Raw genomic sequence first — 25476 nt, 5'->3', positions numbered from 1 at the left:
AACCCGAGCCATAGACTTTCTACGGCTCGTGTTTTAACTTGCTGCCCGCGCGATCGGGCAGCTGAATGTCGGGTCTCCGGCTGTCAGTGACTGCCGGGACCCTGAGGAGAGGATAGAAGCAGCTTTCGCTGCTTCTGTCTTCTCCGATCACTTGTACACAGCGCTCAATGCGCGCTGTGTACAGGAATAGAGACAGCAGCAGCGGCGCTGTCTCTATTCCTCACAGTGATCATGTGACTGGTCACATGATCGCCGGGTGCCGTTACTGACAGACTGCTGCTGGGTCTTACTAGACCCAGCACAGCCCTATTAGTGACAATCGTCACTATAAGAGGGCTGATTTCCCCTGTAACTGGGGCTGCTGTGCAGCTCCAGTTACAGTGGAAAAACATGGTGTTATAAAGTTCCCCAAACGTCTTCTTTGACCTTTGAGGGACAGACCATAGTAATAAAAAAATAATAAAGTAAAGTGCAAAAAAAATGTAAATAATAAATACACATAAAATAGCCACCCCAAAAAAAAAACGTTCCCCCCCGCCAAACATTGTTGTAACGCTAGCGCTGACCCAATTACCCTAATATAGACATGTAATATATTAAAATTTACGGTAGACAATGGCGATCACAAATAAAAGGTCTATTTTAGGGTAAAACTATGTTATTACCAAAAACAAATAGCTCAAACGTAAAAAAGCTTATTTTTTTACTATTATTTTTAAACTTTATGAATAAAAATTCTAAAATAGCAAAAAAGGATGTGTATAAAAACGATAAAAAAATGAAACCTGCATTGTCTACGGAAAAAATGTCGCAAAAATCACGTCGTTAGCCCAACAAATAAAAAAGTTATAGCCATTTAACTAACACGTGCTAAAAATGGCTAAACGGTGTCTGGTCCTGAAGGCGCAAAATAGAGCAAAAGACATGTATCCCCCCCTCTCCACAGGACATGTATCCCCTCTCCACAGGACATGTATCCCCTCTCCACAGGACATGTATCCCCTCTCCACAGGACATGTATCCCCTGTCCACAGGATCTCCACAGGACATGTATCCCCTCTCCACAGGACATGTATCCCCTCTCCACAGGATCTCCACAGGATAGGGGATACATGTGTGATCGCTGGCATTGATAGGGAGAACGGGGGACTGAAAGTCCCCCCTGAAGTTCTCCATCACAAACCTCGGACTTCCGGGGTCTGTGTCGGCAGCTCCGTAGAAATGAATGGAGCGCCGGTCGTGCTTGTGCGCATGCGTGACCAGCGCTCCTTTCATTTTTATTGAGCTGCGCAGACGCCGGAAGTCAGAGGTTAGTCATGGAGAAGTTCAGGGGACTTTCAGTCCCCCGTTCTCCCTATCGCTGCCAGCGATCACACATGTATCCCTTATCCTGTGGAGATCCTGTGGAGAGGGGATACATGTATTTTGTAGGACACACTGTAGGTCGCATTTTTGTTGGGAGGGGGGACGCTGTATGGCGTTCCCTACAGGGTGGGGACGCTGTATGGCGTTCCCTACAGGGGGGGTGGCTGTATGGCATTCCCTACAGGGGGGGAGCTGTATTGCGTTCTCTACGGGGGGGCTGTATGGCGTTCCCTACAGGGGGGCTGTATGGCGTTATCTACAGGGGGGCTGTATGGCGTACTCTACAGTGGGATGTATGGCGCTATCTACAGAGGGGGGGCTGTATGGCGTTATCTACAGGGGGGGCTGTAAAAAAGGCACTATCTACAAGAGGGGGGGGGGTTGTGTGACACCCAGGGGAGGGGGGGCCCCAGTCAAAAGTTTGCTATGGGGCCCAGTCTTTCCTAGTTACGCCCCTGGACCTAATGATTAAACGGCAGTCTGCAGCTGCTGACCGAGTCAGTCACACTGCACCATAGCAATACGCTATACATACCCATCCCATTCTTTGTGATGTGCTGGCCGTCTCTGTATAAATTTTAACTTTCTTTTTGTTGTACGTTCCTTATTTAAACTGCATTATTAAAAGTTATGTTTTATTTACTAGATACCATGACTAGTGGTTGGGAAATTGGGACCATTATGCGTAGGCATATTAGATATTGTGTTTTCTAATGTTTCAGTAGCATTACGCCCCCCAGAAAACAGTATGCTGCTATAAAATCCAATGCAGAATTCCTGGACCGAAAAGGCCAAAAAGCCTCCTTTTATGCCAAGCCCTGGCACATGCCCGCACAGTGAATACGGCACACATATTTGGTATCCCCATGCATGGGAGAAGTGGAAGAATGTGAAAGGAGATTAATTTTGTCTGTGGTCTATACTGTGTGTGCAAAATGCTGGCATAAACTGACGCATTTGCTAAAAAAAAGCTAATTTTATTTTGTTCCATCTTATTCAAGAAACTTTCAGAAGAAAACTGGACTTTCTAAAAATATGATAAACCCCTTGAATAAAACCTTGTGGGGTCTACTTGTGTGAATGAAGTCATTTATGGGGTGTTTCTAATGTTTCAGCAGCATTAGACCCCCCAGAAAACAGTATGCTGCTATAAAATCCAATGCAGAATTCCTGGACCGAAAAGGCCAAAAAGCCTCCTTATATGCCAAGCCCTGGCACATGCCCGCACAGTAAATAAAGCACACATATTTGGTATCCCCATGCATGTGAGAAGTGGAAGAATGTGAAAGGAGATGAATTTTGTCCGTGGTCCATACTACCGTGTTTCCCCGAAAGTAAGACAGTGTCTTACTTTCTTTTTATCCCCAAAAGCCCCACTATGTCTTACTTTCGGGGTATGTCTTATATTGGAAAAAAATTGTCGAATTATTTATTTATTTATTTTCACAAACTTTATTTAACTGTTTTACATTTTTTTTTTTTAGTCCCACCAGGGGACTTCACTATGCGATGTGCCGATCGCATATATAATACTTTGGTATACTTAGTATACCGAAGCATTATTGCCTGTCAGTGTAAAACTGACAGGCAACCTATTAGGTCATGCCTCCGGCATCGCCTAACAGGCAGATGCTGAAGGCAGACCTGGGGGTCTTTGTTAGACCCCCGGCTGTCATGGAAACCCGAAGGCGACCCGCGATTTGTTTGCGGGGGCGCCGATCGGGTGACAGAGGGAGCTCCCCCCTCTGTCAAACACATTAAATGCCGCTGTCACTATTGACAGCGGCATTTAATGGGTTAAACTGCCGGAATCGGCGCGCGCTTCGATTCCGGCAGTTGCAGCAGGAGCCAGGCTGTGTATAACAGCCGTGCTCCTGCCGCTGATCGCGTGGGTACAGTCTCAGTACCCGCGGCATCACAGGACGGCGCGGTGACGTATGGAGAGGGGGGCGACGCGGAAGTGGGCAGGAGGCGGCAATACCCCCGTGTTTCCCCGAAAGTAAGACATATGTCTTACTTTCGGGGTACAGCTTATATTAGCCGACCCCCCTGAAACCCCCGATACGTCTTACAATCGGGGGTGTCTTACTATCGGGGAAACACGGTATGTGTGAAAAATGCTAGCATAAACTGACGCAATTGCTAAATTCTTGCATTTTTTTCCAATTTTGCCCACTTTAGAGAAAAAAATAAAAATGATATATACTGACAAATGCCACTAAAACAAAGCCCCATCTGTCCTTTAACCCCTTCCCGCTCCTTGACGTACTATTACGTCATGGCAGCTGTATCGTTCGCGCTCCATGCCGTAATAGTACGTCTCGGGAGTAACGGCCGTTTCGGCAGTCCTCCCGACACATACAGGAGCTGTGACGCTGCTGTCTTGTTCAGCAGCTGTCACAGCTCCTACAGCGGGGACCGATCGCTGTGTCCCCGCTGATTAACCCCTTAAAAGCCGCGTTCTATAGAGATCGCGGCTTTTTAGGGGTTAAGCTGCCATCGCCGGCCTGCTACGCGATAGCGGCCGGCGATGGTGACTATGGCAACCGGACACCAAACAATGGCGTCCGGCTATGCCATAGACGGAAGCCTAGTGGGTCCTGACAACGTCAGGACCCACTATGCTTGCTGTCAGTGAGTAGCTGACAGTTCTAATACACTGCACTACGCATGTAGTGCAGTGTATTTGAATAGCGATCAGGGCCTCCTGCCCTCATGTCCCCTAGTGGGACAAAGTAATAAAGTTAAAAAAAAGTTAAAAAAAGATGTGTAAAAATAAGAAAATAAAAGATTTAAAAGTATTAAAAGTAAAAATCCCCCTTTTTCCCTTATCAGTCCTTTATTCTTAATATAAATATATAAACAAACAAATAAACTATACATAATTGGTATCGCCGCGTCCGTAACGGCCTGAACTACAAAATTATTTCATTATTTATCCCGCACGGTGAACGCCGTAAAATAAAATAATAATAAACCGAACCACAATCACAATTCTTTGGTCACTTCACCTCCCAAAAAATGGAATAAAAAGAGATCAAAAAGTCGCATGTACCTAAAAATGGTACTGATCGAAACTACAGTTCGTTACACAAAAAATAAGTCCTCGCACGGCTTTATTGATTTAAAAATAAAAACGTTATGGCTCTTAGAATAAGGTAACACAAAAAGTGAATGATTGTTTACAAAACGTATTTTATTGTGCAAACGCCATAAGACATAAAATAAAACTATAAACATCTGGTATCGCCGTAATTGTATCGCCCCGCAGAATAAAGTGAACATGTCATTTATAGCGCACGGTGAACGCTGTAAAAAAAAACGAAAAAAAAAAACAATAGTAGAATTGCTGTTTTTTAGTCACCACGCCACCTAAAAATAGAATAAAAACTGATCAAAAAGCCGCATGCACCCCAAGAAAACTACAATGGATTCCTCAAGGGGTCTAGTTTCCAAATTGGGGTCACTTTTGGGGGGTTCCCAATGTTTTGGCACCACAAGACCTCTTCAAACCGGACATGGTGCCTAATAAAAAAGAGGCCTCAAAATCCACTGGGTGCTCCTTTGCTTCGGAGGCCGATGCTTCAGTCCATTACCGCCCGAGGGCCACATGTGGGATATTTCTCTAAACTGCAGAATCTGGGCAATACGTATTAAGTTGCGTTTCTCTGATAAATCCTTTTGTGTTATAAAAAAAATTATATAAAGAGGATTTTCTGACAAAAAAAAAATGTAAATTTCACCTCTACTTTGCTCTAAATTTTTGTGAAACACCTAAAGGGTTCATAAACTTTCTACATGCTGTTGTGAATACTTTGAGGGGTCTAGTTTCTAAAATGGGGTATTTGATATTGGTTTCTAATATATGGGCCCCTCAAAGCAACTTCAGAACTGAACTGGAACCTAAAAAAATAAATAAATGAGGCAATACTTCACTTCTTACATTATACTGATAATGAGCCGTGCCCACCCCGAGATGACCCCAGTTTTGACCGTTTGTATAAACGGAGACCCCTATTAGACCGATCCAGTGCCCGGTTTTCCCAAGCATACACCCCCGAGAAGTGTATTTCTATTGATGAGTCCCTGGTACATTTTAAAGGGAGGGTTCAATTCCGCGAGTACCTGCTGGGTAAGAGGGCAAGGTATGGCGTGAAGATGTATAAGCTGTGAGAGTGCATCAGGGTATACCTACAGGTTTAGGATATATGAAGGAAAGGCCACCCCCAAACCAGACTGCATCCTGGACTACAATAGGTACATGGGAGGGATGGACTTGTAAGATCAAGCCCTGAAGCCCTACAGCGCCATGCGGTGTGGTATAAGAAGCTGGCCGGGCACATCATACAGATGGCATTGTACAATGCGTACATGCTACGTCGATGTGCAGGCCAGACGGGAACTTTCCTGGAATTTCAAGAGGTGATTATCAAGAACCTAATCTTTAGGGACCAAGAAGGGGGGGCACCCAGTACTTCTGGAAGCGAGGCCACACGCATCGTACCAGGGCAACACTTTCCAGGAGAAGTTCCCCAAACTGGCAAGAAGGGAAAAAGTCAAAAGAGGTGCAAAGTCTGCTATAAGAGGGGGATAAGGGATGACACAATATATCAATGTGACACGTGTCCCGAATAACCAGAGCTCTGTATGAAAGTGTTTTAAAATTTATCATACATCCCTTGGTTTATAATTTACCCCAATTTTACTTACCCTGATGCACTCCACACAGCTTATCCCCCCTCGTCTTTCCCCTCTGGGCCCTGCTGTGTGTCCAGGCAGCTGATAACAGCCACATGTAGGGTATTGCCATACCCGGGAGAACCCACATTACAGTTTATGGGGTGTAGGTCTCCGGTCAAAATGCTCACTACACCTCTAGATGAATGCCTTAAGGGTGTAGTTTTTAAAACGGGGTCACTTCTTGCGGGTTTCAACTGTACTGGTACCTCAGGGGCTTCTGCATACATGACTTCGCACTAGAAAATCCCCAGTAGGCCAAATAGTGGTCCTTTCCCTCTGAGCACTCCCATGGGCCCAAACGGCAGTTTATCACAACAAATGGGGTATTGCGGCACTCAGGACAAATTGCGCAACAGAATGGGGTATTTTGTTTCTTGTGAAAATAAGAAATTTTCAGCCAAAACTACATATTATTTGAAAAAAATAATTTTGTTTTCATTCCCAGCCCAATTCAAATAAGTTCTGTGAAAAAACTATGAGGTCAAAATGGTCACAACACCCATAAATGAATTCCTTGAGGGGTGTAGTTTCCAAAATGGGGTCATTTGTGGTGGGTTTCTATTGCTTTGATACCTCTGGGGCTCTGCAAATGCGACATGGCACCCGAAAACCAATCCAGCAAAATCTGTACTCCAAAGAACACACAGCGCTCCTTTCCTTCTGAGCCCTCCCATGGGCCCAAACGGCAGTTTATCACCACAAATGGGGTATTGCCGCACTCAGGACAAATTGGGCAACAAAATGGAGTATTTTATTTCTTGTGAAAATAAGAATTTTTGAGCTAAAATGACATATTATTCGAAAACATATATATTTTTTTAATTCCCAGCCCAATTCAAATAAGTTCTGTGAAGAAACTATGGAGTCTAAATGGTCACATTACCCATAAATGAATTCCTTGAGGGGTGTTGTTTCCAAAATGGGGTCACTTCTGGTGCGTTTCCATTGCTTTGATACCTCTGGGGCTCTGCAAATGCGACATGGCACCCGAAAACCAAACCAGCAAAATCTGTACTCCAAAGAACACACAGCGCTCCTTCCCTTCTGAGGCCTCCCATGGGCCCAAACGGCAGTTTATTGCCACAAATGGGGTATTGATGCACTCAGGAGAAATTGGGCAACAAAATTGAGTATTTTGTTCCCTGTGAAAATAAGAAATTTTGGTAAAAAATTACATCTTATTGGAAAAAATTTCATTTTTTTAATGTCACAGCCCAATTGAAATAGGTGCTGTGAAAAAACTGTGTGGTCAAAATGCTAACAACAACCATAAATGAATTCCTTGAGGGGTGTAGTTTCCAAAATGGGGTCACTTTTGGTGGGTTTCCATTGCTTTGATACCTCTGAGGCTCTGCAAATGCGACATGGCACCCGAAAACCAATCCAACAAAATCTGGACTCCAAACAAACATATAGCGCTCCTTTCCTTCTGAGCCCTCCCATGGGCCCAAACGGCAGTTTATCACCACAAATGGGGTATTGCCACACTAAGGACAAATTGGGCAACAAAATGGGGTATTTTGTTCCCTGTGAAAATAAGAAATTTTTATCACAAATGACATTTTATTGGAAAAAATGACATTTTTTTCATTTCAGAGCCCAATTCAAATACGTGCTGTGAAAAAACTGTGCGGTCAAAATGGTAACAACAACCCTAAATGAATTCCTTGAGGGGTGTAGTTTCCAAAATGGGGTCACTATTGGGGGATTCCTACTGTTTTGACACCTCAACACCTCTTCAAACCTGGAATGCTGCCTAAAATATATTCTAATAAAAAAAGAGGACTCAAAATGCACTAGGTGCTTCTTTGCTTCTAGGGCTTGTGTTTTAGTCCACAAGCGCAGTAGGGCCACATGTGGGACATTTCTAAAAACTGCAGAATCTGGACAATACATATTTAGTAGTGTTTCTCTGGTAAAACCTTCTGTGTTACAAAAAAAAAAATGAATAAAATTGAAATTCAGCAAGAAAAATGAAATTTGCAAATTTCACCTCCACTTTGCTTTAATTCCTGTGAAATGCCTGAAGGGTTAAAAAACTTTCTAACTGCTGTTTTGAATACTTTGAGGGGTCTAGTTTTTAAAATGGGGTGTTTTATCGGGGTTTCTAATACATAGGCCCCACAAAGCCACTTCAGAACTCAAGAGGTACCTTAAAAAAAAGGCTTTTGAAATTTTCTTAAAAATATGAGAAATTGCTGTTTATGTTCTAAGCCTTGTAACGTCCAAGAAAAATAAAAGAATGTTCAAAAAACGATGCCAATCTAAAGTAGACATATGGGAAATGTGAAATAGTAACTATTTTCGGTGGTATAACCGTCTGTTTTACAAGCAGATGCATTTAAATTCTGAAAAATGCAATTTTTTCAAAATTTTCTCTAAATTTTGCAATTTTTCACCAATAAACACTGAATATAATCGACCAAATTTTACCACGAACATGAAGCCCAATGTGTTACGAGAAAATCTCAGAATCGCTTGGGTAGGTTTAAGCATTCCGGCGTGATTACCACATAAAGTGAAATATGTCAGATTTGAAAAATGGGCTCTGAGCCTTAAGGCCAAAACTAGGCTGCGTCCTTAAGGGGTTAAAAAGAGTGTAAAATTCAAAGATGAACTTTATTCACCTGCAGAGTTATAGTCATCTAAAGAAGCGCTTAGCAAAATTGTGACATTTGCTCTGGTCATTTAGCTGTAAAACAGCCTAGTCCTTAACCAGTTAAACGGGATTACATACATTTTTTATTTATTGTTTTGCCCACCTTTACAATCACACCCAACACAGCATTCATATGTATGAATAAGTAGCCTGTTCATATGCCGATATATAACTCCCAACGTTTCATTTCGTGTCATCTCATATGGTGAGTGCCTGACGACTGTTCAAATCATGTCTCACTGCAACAGGAATAAAGAGATTATTTATATTATTGATTAAACAGATTAACTAAAAAACCACCATAGAATTTAATCGTTCAATATTTATGCATAAGCAAGAATCTGCGATGATGAAAAGATTTTAATACATGTAATATATGTAAATATCCGTATGTAGAAAAGATATAGTGGATAATAATCCCTGTTTAATCCAAAGTGAAATAAGGCAGTTTAAAAAAAACGGACGGAATTAGAAAATCAATGTACTGTATGATCATTCTCTCTAAACCGTATGAATTTCCTGAACAACCGGCCATTAGCTAAAAATGTTCAGGGGAAAATCCATGCTTAAACCTCTAGGGTGAAACGTATCGTGTTTATGTATCCACCTTATCTCTCATTGTTTGAGAAGGGGTTTCCTATCCCCTCCACTTAAATAAGGGAACACAATTGAGTATAGTAAACCTCAACTGTCTGATAGAGTGACCGGTTTCCAAGAAATGATGTGGAACTGGCAATTCGCTCTTTCTAGTTTGAATACTTGATTTGTGGTTATTTGACCGCAAGCGACATTCAGCTGTGGTCTCGCCCACATAAAATAAATTACATGGGCATTGCAGAACATAAATAACATACTCACTTCTGCAAGTAGTCTTATACTGAGATCCCTTGGATCTTCTACAATTAGTTTGAGTCTTAAGAACTGACTCAATGCCAAAGGACAGGTCATCAAACTCGGGTGATGTCTATCATATCTCAAAATGTTGTTCCGATCTGTGGGTTTAATAAATATATTAGTCTTAAGTTTATCTCCCACTATATAGATCATAGTGTCCAAAAATTGTAATGTGTTTTAAGAAGTCTCTTGTGAACTTAATATCCGGATCAATGGTGTTGATGAAGAAAAAAAAAATGATCCAAGCCCACCATATCACCTGTCCAAACGAGGAAGACGCCGTCGATGTACCTCCACCACTTCAGCACAGAGCCGAAGTGGTGGGATACATAGATCGACGTCTCCTCAAGATCTGCCATCACAATGTTGGCGTATGTAGAGACAACATTGGACCCCCATGGTGGTTCCCCTCAGCTGAACTTAGTAGCTGTCCTCGAAGATAAAGAAATTGCAAGTCAGAAAGATTTCCAAGAGTCCAATGAGAAAACTCTGACAGTCTCTTGAAAAATCAGTCCGTCTCAATGCTTTAGTCACACTCAAGAGTCCTCTCTCATGGTCAATAGAAGTATACAAACTCTTGACATCAAATGACACCAATATAAAGTTAGGTGGTATTGAGATATCAGCAATTTTCTTTATTTAAAAAGTCAGATGTGTCCTTAACCCCTTCCCCCTGCTTGCATTCTGGGCCCTAATGTCCAAGCCATTTTTTACATTTTTCCATTGTCACATTCGAAGAGCTGTAACTTTTTTATTTTTGCGTCGGCATAGCTGTATAAGGTCTTGTTTTTTGCGGCACGACTTGTAGTTTTTATTGGTACCATTTGAGAGTAGATGCGACTTTTTGATCACTTTTTATCACATTTTTTTTAAGTCAGGATTAACAGAAAACAGCAATTTTTCCATTGTTTTTTATTTTATTTTTTACGGCGTTCACAGTGTGGGTTAAATAATGTAACAGCTTTATAGTCGGGGTCGTTATGGACGCGGCGATACCAAATATGTGTAACTTTTTTGCTTTATTGTAGTTTTTTTTAATAGTAAAGCAGTTTGTAAGGGGAAAAGCTGGGTTTTTCATTTTTTTTGTTTCACTTTTTTTTTTTTTATTAACTTTATTAAACTTTTTTACTTTTTTACTAGTCCCACTAGGGGACTTCACTATCCTCCGATCGCTATAATAATACACTGCAATACTTTTGTATTGCAGTGTATTACTGCCTGTCCGTTTAAAACGGACAGGCATCTGCTAGGTCATGCCTGCGGCATGATCTAGCAGGCATTCGCTCCAGGCAGACCTGGGGGTCTTTATTAGACCCCCGGCTGCCATAGAAGACACAGACACTCGGCGATTTTATCGCCGGGTGTCAGTGAGATGAGAGGGAGCTCCCTCCCTCTCTCCAAAACCATTCAGATGCGGTGCTCGCTATTGTGCACCGCATCTGAAGGGTTAAACGGGTGAGATCGATACTAATATCGATCTCACCCGGCAGAGCAGGGACGCCCCCAGCTGCCTCTGACAGCTGAGAGCAGGGAGATTTCACGGCTCCCTGCTCTGTTTACTTTATTCTACAGCAGCGACGTAGAATAGCGGCGCTCTAGAATAAAGCCCACTAATGACCGCCGTAAAAAGGCGTATCGGCGGTCATTAAGGGGTTAATCCTAAGGACTCTGTCAAGGAAAACCGCCATAGGGCTCAACAATGACTCCCTCCCAGACATTATAGGTCTGCCAGGTGGGTTAAAAAGGCTTTATTTATCTTTGGCAGGCAGTATAGTATAGGAGGCAATATCAAAATAGAAAGGAACATTGTATCTTTCACTCTTGGTAATAAAATAAAAATTTATTTGGTCATCTTAAAAACAGGATAGTTAAAATAATGATCCCGGGAAAATGCTTACACGTTTCAAACCACTAGGGTTCTTAATCATAGCCAGCTACAAGTTCACACCTTATAACCTTTAGTCATGTGACTTCCTGTAGGTAGGGCTAACATTAACATCATCAGTGCCACATAAGACAGAAGCGTCACAGAAAATAACTTATTACTTCACATAATGTAGAACTAGTTAATTCTATATGGTTGATATTAAATATAATGTGTATCTTGTGGTATATACTATTATTATGTTGTTTATCGAGAACCAGATACCAAATGTGTTCGCTTCACAAACTTTGGAACTATTTCAGTCGTGCACTATTTCCAGCATCTAGTCCGTGGTGCTGAAGGACAGCAAACTTATGAACCTGAATGTGCAGATCATATAGAGAAATTCTAAGGGGTGCTGAAAACAGCTCCCGTACTGTTTCATACACATGATATAACCTAAAGTTATGTTGGACCTGAAAAAAACTGGAAGGGATAATTACCCTCTTTAATAGAGTTTATTATATTTCAGCAAAATAGTATTTTAAACTGCACCTATTGAGTATGACATTTCTAAGTGTAAAAACAATATATCAAATCCTTTGACTATCAATTGTGTTACAAATATGAGGCATTATTGAATATAGTTATTGTTATTGCACCTTCCACAACTGAATGGTCTTACATGACAAGTATTCTCTCAATTGGTGATGGTTGTAAACTGTCTGAACCCTCTCTTTAAACCCGTAGCAAATGCATGTAAAGAAATTTATATATACACACACACACACACACACACACACACACACACACACACACACACACACACACAAAAAGTCATTCCTAAAGTTCATTCCTCTAGGGAAGCGTGTGTCCAATTTTAGGATCCATAATGCTTCCCTATTCGACAACAGCTTCCTCCAATCTCCACTTCTTTTAGATTTAAAGACTCTTTCTAGCCCACATACCGGAAACAATCTCATTTTGCTGTGATGGGTCTCTAGGAAGTGCTTGGCTAATCCTGCCTGATACATTGCATTTGTTGGGATTTTTTTTAATGTCTGCTACATGTTCAGCTATTCTCTTTTTAAAAGCTCTAATGGTGTAGCCTACATATTGTAAATTACACTCTTCACAGAGTATTCATAGACTATGTGGGTAGTGTTGCAATTCATAAATTGTGACTTATTCGAAAAAGAAACTAAACTAGCAGTGTTTAACATGATTGCACACATAGCACACCTTGTACAACCACATTTATGTGATCCAGTACTACTGAGACATGTGGTTTTATTAGGAGTAGTTTTTGGAAAGATGCTGGGTGAAATTACATTTCCTATTGTGGTAGAATTCCTGGCTATAAAGTTACAACCATCTTTCATGATGTCAGTGTGAGATCTCTATCCAGTATAGGAAGATAGCGTTTCATAATGGCCACTATTTCTTTGTAATCTGCAATGAAAGGAGTTGAAAAAATCGTCTTTTTCTTATATTGTTTATCCTTATCAGTGTATTTCTTTTCAGAATACGAAAATTCATATCTGGATTTCACATCTGCAATACTCTTTGCTCGATTAACTTCGGATATGTTATAGACTCGTGCTTTTAATCTTCTGTAGATTGTTTTGCATTCTTCCAAAAAATCACGGTGTTGTGTGCATGTTCTTTTGGCTCATATGTATTCTCCTATAGGTAAGTTGTCAATCACATGTTTAGGATGTGCACTACTTGTGTGTAAAGCAGAGTTCCCTTCTGTGAGTTTACAATAGAAGTTACTGCATATGCACGACTGTGATGGATTCCGTTAGTATAAGGTCTAAAACAAAATCGTTGGGAAATCGGTGTTGTGCGTGAAAACCAAATTGTTGTCATTATTATTAAAATAATCTATAAATTCCTGTATCTATATGACAGAACCAGACCATATTATTAACACGTCATCTATATAACGACCGTAGTAATAGATGTTGGTAATATATGGGTTCGAATTAGTATAAATGAAGTATTCTTCCCACCAGGCGACATAGATATTCGCTAAGGAGGGCAAAAATGTAGCCCACATTGAGCAGCCCAAACACTGGAGGTAAAAACGGTAATTAAACAGGAAATAATTATGTTTCAATAGGTAATCTGTGACATCAATAATGTATTCCTTCAATTCCTCTTTATAACAGGAATATTTGTTTAGTTGGTCCCTTAGAGCTATAATAGCTTTCCATGTGGGATCAAGGAATACAGAGCTGTAATGTCACAGGTAAGCCAGCCGAAATTCCTGTCCCATTTAAGTTTGTCCATTACTTTAAGCACTTCCTTACTATCTTTAATATAACTGGGTGATCTTTACATGAGATATTGTAGTTTATTGTCAAGCCACTCATTAAATGATCCTATACTAGAAACTATAGGTCTTAAAGGAGGGGGAAATTTGTCCTTATGCACTTTCGGCAACGCATGAAATATTGGAATAATGGCATAATCTCTATTCAAGTATTTAATTTCTTTATCTGTTAGGACTCCTAAGCTTAACCCTCTTGTAGGATATCACCTAATTGCTTTTTGAAAATATTTGTGGGGTCTGTAGATAGTTTCCTATATGTCTGTGTGTCACTCAACATGGACATAATCTCCCATTCATAGAGGCCAGAGTCTAAAATCACTACGGATCCTCCTTTATCTGAACTTCTAATTATAATATTATTGAACTCCCTTAATTCTTTTAATGATATATTCTCTCCTTTTGGTTAGGTTTGGGATATTTTTTATTTTATTATTAGAGGTTTTTGAGAGCTTCCTCAACCAGTTATTGGAAATCATCCATATGGATCAGAGTTCTCTTTGAGTAGTGATTGAAGGTTCAAGATGGTAATTTGTTCCTCGAAGTTAAATACTAAGTTTCATACTTCACCTATTGAGTATGACACTTAGAAATGTCATACTCAATAGGTGTAGTTTAAAATACTATTTTTCTGAAATATAATAAACCCTATAAAAGAGGGTAATTATGCCTTCCATTTTTAAGCAGGTCCAACAAAACTTTAGGTTATATCATGTGTAGGAAACAGTATGGGAACGATTTTCAGCACCACTTAGAATTTCTCTATATGATCTGCACATTCAGGTTCGTTGTTTGCTGACCTTCAACAGCACAGGCGAGATGCTGGAAATCGTGCACGACTGAAATAGTTCCAAAGTTTGTGAAGCGAATATATTTAGTATCTGGTTCTCAATGAACATAATAATAGTATATACCACAAGATACATATTATATTTAATATCAACCATGTAGAATTAACTAGTTATACATTATGTGAACTAATAAGTTATTTTCTGTGACGCTTCTGTCTTATGTGGCACTGATGAGGTTACATAGTTACATAGTTCGTACGGTTGAAAAAAACACATGTCCATCAACTTCAACAAAGGGAAGGGAAAACTTTCTACACAGAGGAGCGAATATTTTTTCGTTCTAGGAAATTATCTAAGCCTTTTTTAAAACCATTGACTGTAGCTACTGTGACCAGCTCCTGTGGTAGACTATTCCATAGATTTACAGTTCTCACAGTAAAGAAGGCTTGTCGCCTCTGCAGATTGCACCTTTTTGTCTCCAGACGGAGGGAGTGCCTCCTTGTTTTTTGAGGGGGTTTTACATGCAACAGGATTTCACCATATTTTTTGTATGTGCCGTTCATATAATTATATAAGTTAATCATGTCCCCCCTTAGTCGTCTCATTTCAAGGCTAAATAGGTTTAATTCTTTTTATCTTTCCTCATAACTTAGATTCTCTATGCCTCTTATTAGCTTCGTTGCTCTTCTTTGTATTTTTTACAACTTCAGGGAATTATTTCTATGAACTGGAGGCCAGAACTGAACTGCATATTCCAGATGAGGCCTCACTAATGCTTTGTAAAGTGGTATTTGAAGCAGCTGATTGATATTGCATGCTGTTATTTAGTTTATGATCCACAAGTACACCCAAAACCTTCTCAACAAGTAACTCCCCCAGTATATCTCCCCCTAGAACATATGATGCATAGCTTGGTGTCATCTGCAAAAATAGAAATAGTGCTATTAATCCCATTCTCTATATCATTAATAAATACGTTGAATAATAGTGGTCCCAGCACGGAACCCTGGGGTACACCACTTATAACCGGGGACCATTCAGAGTAGAAATCATTGACCACAACTCTCTGGATACGGTCTTTGAGCCAATTCTCAATCCAATTACAAACTATACTTTATAAACCTATAGTCCTTAATTTACCCATTAGATGTCTATGAGGGACAGTGTCAAATGCCTTTGCAAAGTCCAAAAATACTCTATCCACAGCAGCCCCTCTGTCTAGGCTTCTGCTCACCTCTTCATAAAAACAAATCAGGTTGGTTGACAACTTCTGTCCTTAGTAAAACCGTGCTGGCTGTCACTTGTAATACTATTTTATGTCACATAATCCTGCATATAGTCCCTCAATAGCCCCTCAAAAATTTTCCCCACAATGGATGTTAAGATTACTGGTCTATAATTACCAGGAGGAGACCTAGAGCCCTTTTTGAAAATAAGCACCAAATTTGCCCTGCGCCAGTCCATTGACACTATACCAGTCACTAGAGAATCTCTAAATATTATGAAGAGGGGGACAGAAATAACTGAACTAAGCTCCTTAAGAACTCTAGGGTGTAACCCATCTGCCTTGTGTACATTTATTTTATTTAACTTAGCTTGGGTCATATCAACATTCAGCCAATTCAGTATATCAACTGATATATTAACAACACTGGTGCCGGCTACATGAGCTGCTCTTTCTTCTGTCGTATATACAGAGCTAAAGAACCCTGAATTGCAGCCCTCATCCTGGGGAAATTTGCCTTCTTAAAATTAAGTGTTTTTGCCCTCCCAGCCTGTGTTTGTTTTTTACAGTAAAGGTAAAATATAACTATATTGTGATCACTGTTACCGAGGTTTTCACGAACATTGACATTCCCAACAAGCTCTGCATTATTAGAAATGACCAGATCCAACAGAGTGTCACCTCTAGTCGGGTCTTCCACAAACTGGGCCATAACATTTTCCTGCAACAGGTTGAGGAAATTTCTCCCCTTTGCAGTTGAAGCCAAACCATGACACCAATTAATATTGTGGTAATTAGGGGGCGTGGCTTGGCGCGCAACGGGAGCAGTCGCATGACTTGAGAGCTCCGCTGTGGTCCCGTGCTATATTAATCCTGTGATTATACTAATCGTTCCTTACCTACATCATTACGTCCCGGAGATCCAGGCAGCAGTCGGGTGGTAAGAGTGGAGTTATGGGCCCCACAAGAGGCCAAACGGCCTCGGAAAAGTTACAGAGCTCTGCCCGGGGAGATACCCAAGATGGCGGCCGTGCTTCTCTGCAGCAGCGTTCAAAAGGCAGTGAGACGCCTGGAGGGACGGCCTCTTCTTCAACGGTGGTGGAGGAGACGGAGCCGGAACCTACCCCGTCGGAGGTGATGAATAAACTCCTGGCGGCCATATCAGCATGCAAGACCTCGCTGACCGGTAAGATGGAGGAGGTGAAAATTGATATAGGCCTTATCAGGCAGGATATGCAGGCCTTGAGAGAACGAGTGACACATGTGGAAGATAGAGTGTCGGGGGTGTAAGACAGGACGGCAGCCATGCCACGTGCTATTACTGATCTGGAATCCATGACTGAGTTATTAAAACAAAAAAATGATGATCTGGAAAATAGGCTGCGCCGGAATAATATCCGGATAATAGGAATGCCTGAGAAGTCGGAGGGCCAAGATCCGGGCGAATTTATATCTAAGTGGCTGAAAGAGATACTGCCAGAAGCACCTTATTCGCAGGCCTTTGCAGTGGAAAAGGCGCACAGAGTACCAGCAAGAACACCTCCACCTGGGGCCCCTCCGAGGCCGATGTTGGCCCGGTTGCTTAATTGTAACGACAGGGACATGATCCTACGTCAAGCCCGCCGACTGCAAGGAATTACGTATAATGGCGTCGCCATCTCCATATTCCCGGATTTCTCGGCTGATCTGCAAAAGCGTAGAGCTACGTTCATGGCGGTGAAAAGGCGGCTGAGGGATCTCAATATCCCATATTCCATGGCGCATCCTGCAAGGCTGCGGGTAGTGGATAACGACCGGTCTATCTTTTTTAACTCTCCAGTGGAGGCCGACGATTGGGTGAGAGGGAAGAGATCGCCCCGCCGCGTGTGAATTCTTTGGAGGGTGAGGATGGAAAGTGCTGGAATTTAAAGTTGGTGTTGGAGTTCCTCATGCGCTTGATACAGGCTAAAAGTTTTTCGGTTGGTCTCCTGTGTTTAAGGAGGGATGCCAATGTTACGGTAAACCCAGTTTGGAAGATTTATCCGGTGGTTTGATAGCCCTGGAGGCCTTGAAAAGGGTCATTCTTATCCTCCCCATTTAATTTGGATGGACTGCCGGGACTACCAATCCGTTTCAATTCTGCTTAAGGTACTTAGCCTGTACTGGGAAGGAGTGATCCGGTCGAAGTGAAGAAGGGGTCTCAGCTTAGAAATCGCAGGAGTGATCCTGGTATCTGCCCAGAAAGCATTTGGCGGTCGAATATTACTGATGTATTGTTTAAACTGATGCTTGATTTATAGTTCTCCTGTGCGAATTTCTGGAAAGGGCTTAAGATGTAATGTGGTGTTTGGGGATGCAGATAGGGAAGGATACTTTAACACTGCCTAATAGCACGGGGCCTTCCCCGCTACTCTTTAGTGCCACGAGGAGGGCATGATTCGGCAATGGCCTATGTGTGATCTCGCATTGCCGATGCAATTTACTGTTTATATGTTAGTTCTGTCGTTCATGTTTTGAATGCCGTATGTAGGCGAAATTATACTAATCTATGAATGCAAATGTCTAAAAACTCATACAGTGCAAAGAGGTGTGGGAAATGTAGCTAGAGAATGTATATTGGTATTATGCAGGAGCCGGGAGCCAACTTCCCTCCGAGGTAGACTTAGTTTCCAGGTCCACTAATGGAGTCTATAACGATCATGTCTTGGAACGTACGGGGGTTGGGTACCCCGCGGAAGAGGGCGGCCATTTTTGCATGTATCCGTAGATTCAATCCCTCTATAGTATGTCTGCAAGAGACGCATTTAATCCCAGATAAAATGAGATTATTGCGTAGACCTTGGATCCAATGGTCTTCGCACTCCTTTCATACGTCCTACTCCCAGGGGGTATCTGTATTAATCCACAAATCTCTGAGGTGGGAAGTGGTCAAACCTAAAGTGGATAAGGAAGGTAGATATGTGTTTATACATGCTTACATCGACACTATACCATTTGTACTACTGGGCCTGTATGTTCCTCCTCCGGCGAATGCACAGATTTTAAATGAGGCTGCCGCCTTTGCTGCCGCATATCCACAAGCTACGGTATTGGGTATGGGGGACCTTAACATGGTCTTGGATCCCAGATGTGATAGATTCAGGGGGGAAGTGGACTCTGGGGCTGTACCGGTGGCTCCGACAGCGTTGAATTTGTTGTTTCAACTAATGGGTTGGATAGATATATTTAGGTGCAGACATCCGAATGTAAAGGTATACTCATGTCATTCTATCGGTAGAAACTCCCTGTCCCGTATAGATTATATCTTTGGGAATGCTCTAATGGTTCCTATGGTAACGGATATTTCTTATGAAGCGAGGGGAGTGTCAGATCACTCTCCGATAGTAGCGCGATTCGATCACCCAGGGCCTGTGAGAACGGGTAACTGGAAAATTCATCCATTCTGGCTCACCCTGATAGGGCCGCAAGATCGCATACCGGATCAATTGGAGGTTTTCCAAGACACCAATAGCTTATGTGATAACCTAAATATTTTATGGGATACCCTGAAGGCCTATCTGAGAGGTTGCTTGCGATCTACAATCTCTTACATAAAACGTGAGGCGGCAAAGGAAGAGGGTCAGTTGGCGCATCAATGTAAAACACTGGAGGGCGAATACATAGAGAACACCTCGGAGGCAAACAAACATGCATGGCTGACGGTGGGCCGTAGATACTTATTATTGCCACAAGAAAAAGCTGATAGGAAACGTTTTTTTGCTCGGCAAACCTATTTTGAATTGGGAAACCAATCTAGTAAATTGCTGGCTCATTTAATTTATCACAGCTCTCAGAGCTCAGCAATACTAAAGATTAAGGACAGTCAGGGCCGTGATTTGACTGATACTCCCAGCATAGCTGCCCGCTTCACCCAATTTTATAGGGATTTATACTCCTCCCAGTCTACATATGATTGGTCCGAGTGCATATCATATTTGGAGGAATTGCAATTCCCACAGTTAGATGTGGCAGGCAGGGACATGATAGAACTTGACATTAAGGAAGACGAGGTTACACAGGCATTGAGGGATATGTCGAAGGGTAAGGCGTCGGGCCCGGACGGGGTTCCACTGGAGATATACCTTCGTTATTCTGACCAGCTCATTCCCCCATTATGCTCCATGTATTCTCATGCCCTGAGGGAGGGAAAACTTCCGGACAGCTTCTATGACGCCACAATTGTAGTGTTACTAAAACCTGACAAAGACCCTAGTGAATGTAGTTCTTACCGTCCTATCTCATTATTGAATCTAGATTACAAGCTACTAGCAAAGGTACTGGCAAATAGATTGAATAAGGTGATATTACAACTCATTCACCCGGATCAGGCGAGCTTCATGCCTGGGAGGTCCACATCTGACAATATACGCAAGGTTCAAATTTTGGCTCAAATAGGTGAGGCACTGAAGGAGGACTGGGCAATGGCATCTCTTGAGGCGGCCAAGGCCTTAGATTCCGTTGAGTGGGCATATTTGTTTGAAACATTACAGAGGTTTGGTTTTGGCCCCACTTTCATTAAATGGATAACAATCCTGTATAAAGATCCGAGGGCGCAAATTTTGATTAATGGTATAATGTCCCCCTATTTTCAACTCCGTAGAGGTACTAGGAAGGGGTGCCCTCTCTCCCCGCTATTGTTCGCAGTAGCTATTGAACCTTTGGCGATACGTATTAGAACGCACCCAGAATATCGGGGAATAGTGTTGGGGGGAAGAGAGGAGAGGATTAGTTTGTACGCAGATGACGTGATATTGCACATGCCATACCCGAGGGACAACTTGGGGCTAGCTATTGAAATCCTGAACCAATTCTGTAGATTTTCTGGCCTATACGTTAATTGGAATAAATCATTTTTCATGCCTTTGAAGGAAGTAGGGTGGGCGGATGCTGAGCACGGTTTGCAGGTGGTGTCGTCCTTTAAATACCTTGGTATTATTCTAAACCGAGACTATAGGCAGGATCGAATTACCAATATATTGCCTCTGTTAGATTATATTAAGCTCAAATTCAAGGTGTGGGGGGCCCTTCCATTGGCAGTGACGGGCCGCGTAAATTTAATTAAAATGGTTATTCTGCCAAAATGTCTATATGTCCTGGAGCACGCAGCCATACCAGTATGTAATGCCTTTTTTAAATCCCTACATGCATTATTCCCGGCTTTTATATGGGGATCCAATAGATCCAAACTTAGCTTGTCCACTCTGCAGAGACCTAAACATGAGGGAGGGATGGCACTGCCGGACCTGTTTATGTATTATCTAGCTGGGCAACTGCGGTATCTACAGCTATGGACAGGGTCGGATCCGTTACCAACGAGGGAACAGCACCTCGCTACATATTTGCATCTTACACATCTTTGGCCAGTGCTGGAAAGTTCCCCGGGAACCTATAAAAGAAATGCTTCCAATCCACAGGGTGGCAGTGCAGGCCTGGATGGCTGCCAAACAAATTTATGCATATGTAGATATACAGGTGGACATGCCACTGTGGGATAATCCCCTTCTTTCTCATCTAATGGAGGGGCAAGCCCCTCCTTTCTGGTGTGGCTTTGAGGTGTGTAGAATTGGGGATGTGTATACTGATAATGCCTTTAAATCCTTTACACAAATGCAAGAGGACTTCCAAATCCCTAGAAAAAGCTTCTATAGATATCTGCAACTGCGACATGCTCTCGCAAGTCAATACCCTAGGTCAGACCACGAATTCTCACGATTCCCTCTGATTGGTGTTTTTAGATCACAGGGCCCCCGGGGGCTGATCTCGGCTGTCTACACTGCTCTTATACAAGCTAAACTGGCCAATGTCAAGTTACCGGTAAAGGATAAATGGGAGGGCTTGATACCAGATCTGACAGGGGAGGAATGGGAGGATGTACTTTCATCTCCTATTTCTGCCTCACCAGCGGCAAATAACAAAATGATTCAATTATCTATAGTTCATCAGAGTTATCTCACGCCGGTGAGATTGCATAGAATGGGTAGATATCCTAGCACTGAATGTCATAGATGCCGTTTTCCCAGATCTGATTTCTGGCATATGATCTGGGATTGTCCAATGGTGGCCTCCTTTTGGGGGGATGTGCTGAAAGTGGTCGAGGAAGTGGTGAAGCAGCCGATCCCCCCTTCACCCAAGATCTGTCTATTTGGGGTGCTGCCTGAGGATCGGTGGCCATTCCACATGCGTATTCTATTGCAGGAGGTATTGTTTATGGCGAGGAAAACCATTGCACTTCGGTGGATGGATCAGAGGCCTCCTAGGGTGACGAAATGGAAATCGCTGATTACATTATTCCATATGAGCGAGTTTTATATAAGAAAAGAGGGTGTATTAGTAAATTTTATAAAATATGGCAGATTTGGTGTGACTCATCGTGCACCCTGTAGACTCCGCATAGATTCACAGATCTGTGGGACCAGTTGCTGCAACCTTGAGGAGGGCGGATGCTGCATGATTGGCTACTTGCAGGATTTCTATATTTTGTCTGAAATATCTTAAAAATTGGCCTTAAAAAGTATATTGCCCGCTGGGATGTTCTTATTGAGGGTCAAATATGTGGTCTAATATGTTATGACCTGTTAAATACCACCATTGATACTATGCCTCTATGTTCATGTAATGTATGAATACCTAAATGTGTTTCTTTGCTGTTATGTACTACGGACATTTGTATTGTGCAAATTCTTTCAATAAAACGAGTTTAAAAAAAAATATTGTGGTAATTAAAATCTCCCATTATCACTACAGTACCAGCCTGTGCAGCCCGCTCCATTTGTTTATATAGCTGATCTTCCATCTCCTCAGTTATATTGGGGGGGGGGGTCTATGGATTACACCAAAAGTAATTTTTTCAGTGTTTACCTCTCTTTGTAATTCCACCCATAAGGTTTCAATCCCCTCACAATCTTCACCCACTATTGTCTCTTTCACATTCATATCACTTCTCACATACAGACATACACCACCGCCTTTCCTATTTGTCCTGTCTTTCCAAAACAGTGTAAAACCCTGTGGCTTTACAGCCCAGTCGTGTGAAGAGTCTAGCCATGTTTCAGCAAAACCAACTATATCTATATGTTCCTCCAGTACCAAGGCCTCCAGCACCAAGGCCTCCAGCTCCCCTATTTTGCTTGCTAAACTTCTGGCATTTGTGATCATACAGTTTAACTTGCCTTTAAATTTTTCCCTTTCAATTTCAAAAATGTGATTATTTGACATTATTTGGGCATTTTTATTTTCATTACCGTTTTGTAACAAAAGGATCTGTTTATCTGGTTGTCTAGTCCTCTCCTCACAGTCTATTTCTTCCCCCACCAATTTAGTCTGACCCCTCTCTAACCCGACTACCCCTTTATTTTCTACATTGATCTCCCTCCTCAGCCCTAGTTTAAATAGTCTGCCACCCCAGCTAGTATTCTCTCCCCCAGCATAGTGGACCCCCTTCCATTTAGGTGCAAATCTGCAGAATACAGTTTGCACCCCAATGAAAAGTCAGCCCAGTGCTCTAGGAACCCAAAGCCTTCTCCTCTACACCAAGACTTCAGCCATGCATTTAACTCCCTGAGCTCCTGCTATCTTTCCTGTGATGCGCATGACACAGGCAGTATGCCTGAGAATACTGCCTTGGAAGTCCTTCCCTTCAGCTTCTAGCTTAGTTCGTTAACATTATTCTTAAGGCTCCTCCACCTAACATGTATTCTATTATTGGTACCCACAAGAACCACGACAGCTGGATCATCACCAGCCCCTCCCTTTAATTCATCCACCTGTTCTACCACCTTCCAAACCCTAGCACCAGGGAGACAGCCAACCATTTGGTTGAGGCGGTCCTGGTGGCAAATTATTCTATCCGTCTTCCTCATTATAGAATCCCCTAGAACTACCAATTAATTGTTAATTAGCCCTACCTATAGGAAGTCATATGACTAAAGGTGTAAGGTCATAAGGTGTGAACTTGTAGCTGGGAAACTAAGCTATGATTAAGAACCCTAGTGGTTTGAAACACGTAAGCGTTTTCCCGGGATCATTATTTTAAGTGTCCTGTTTTTAAGATGACCAAATAAATGGTTTGATTTAATTACCAAGAGTGCTGGATACAACTTTCCTTTCTATTTTGATATTGCCTCTAATACCAGCTGTCGACTATATACCACAAGATACATAATTATATTTAATATCAACCATATAGAATGAACTAGTTATATATTATGTGAATTGATAAGTTATTGACACTTCTGTCTGTGGCACTGATGAGGTTAATGTTAGCCCTACCTAAAGGAAGTCACATGACTAAAAGGTGTAAGGTTATAAGGTGTGAACTTGTAGCTGGGAAACTAAGCTATGATTAAGAACCCTAGTGGTTTGAAACGCGTAAGTGTTTTTCCCGGGATCATTATTTTAACTGTCCTATTTTTAACCAAGAGTGCTGGATACAACGTTCCTTTCTATTTTGATATTGTCTCCAATACCTGCTGCCGACTCAGAGGATTTTCCTTCCGTATCTACGAGTACCATTACAATGAACAATGTGGTCTGGATAAGAATGGATTAACGCTGTCAAAACGCGGTGAGCAAACCCTTGTTAATTTTCTATATTAGTATAGTATAGGGGTGATGGGATGAGCAGGTATCAAGAAAACATGAAGATCTCTATCTATAAGATCAGAGGCAAAGGCATTGTCAATCAGACACTTCATACGTTTTAATATACGATTAGTAGGATCTCTATGTACTTTTTCATACACTTCTCTGTCACTTAGTTGTCTATAAACGTCTTGAAGGTATAGTGTTCAGTCCATAACGACGATCGCACCCCCTTTGTCAGCGGGTTTGATGATGAGATCATCGCTATGGACCAAATCACTAAGAGCCCTCTATTCACTGTAAGACATATTATGAGTGAACATTAACAAAAAGTGTCCGCCAATTTACACATTTTAAGCTTTCTTACATCTCTTTGTACCAGGGAGATAAATGTATCAACCCATAACATAACATGTCAGAAGGAGGATGAAAAGAACCTTTGTTAAATAATCCATCTGTTTCAAGCATAACTCACTGGCAGGAGGAACCACTAAAGCAGAGAATTGTGTTGAAAAACAGGATTTCAATTTAACAGAATGGAAAAATTTATGTAGATCAATATCTAATTGTAACCAGCTCATTCTATCTATTGGACAACAGGACAGTCCTGTGTTTAACACTGATTTCTCAACAGAAGAGAGAGAATAGCTAGAGATATTTACCACTAATCCGTTTTCTGTGGTGGATCCCTCCCCTGCTGCGCTTGAGATCTCACAGTTTTGCCACTCCTTATTTTTGGCTTGACGGTTATATCGTCTGCCGCCCTTTCTGGACTGTCGACGCCTCTCCTTATTGCTCTCTTTATTCCTGTTGCAGTGAGACATCAACACATGAGATGACACGAAATTAATCATTGGAAGTTATATATTGGCATATGAACAGGCTACTTATTCATAAATATGAATGCTGTGTTGGGTGTGATTGTAAAGGTGGGCAAAACAATAAAAAATGTATGTATTACCGATTAACAACATTTTTTTGCATTGTCATCTATTTAAATTTTGA

At 41.7% G+C, this 25476-nt stretch overlaps 1 long non-coding RNA gene across 1 annotated transcript; it reads right to left on the bottom strand.

The window, feature by feature from the left end:
- Window positions 1-8867: 8867 nt before the first annotated feature.
- On the bottom strand, window positions 8868-25273 carry LOC142658690 (uncharacterized). The gene is made up of 3 exons (XR_012850154.1): window positions 25134-25273; window positions 9623-9756; window positions 8868-9003 (listed from the first exon to the last, which is right to left on the bottom strand). It is a non-coding gene; the product is annotated as an uncharacterized LOC142658690 (long non-coding RNA).
- Window positions 25274-25476: the final 203 nt, after the last annotated feature.

Source organism: Rhinoderma darwinii, chromosome 8 (assembly GCF_050947455.1).
Source record: "Rhinoderma darwinii isolate aRhiDar2 chromosome 8, aRhiDar2.hap1, whole genome shotgun sequence".
Taxonomy (NCBI): domain Eukaryota; kingdom Metazoa; phylum Chordata; class Amphibia; order Anura; family Rhinodermatidae; genus Rhinoderma; species Rhinoderma darwinii.
The sequence above is the reverse complement of the archived record's forward strand: the minus strand, read 5'-3'. Positions and strand labels throughout refer to the sequence as shown.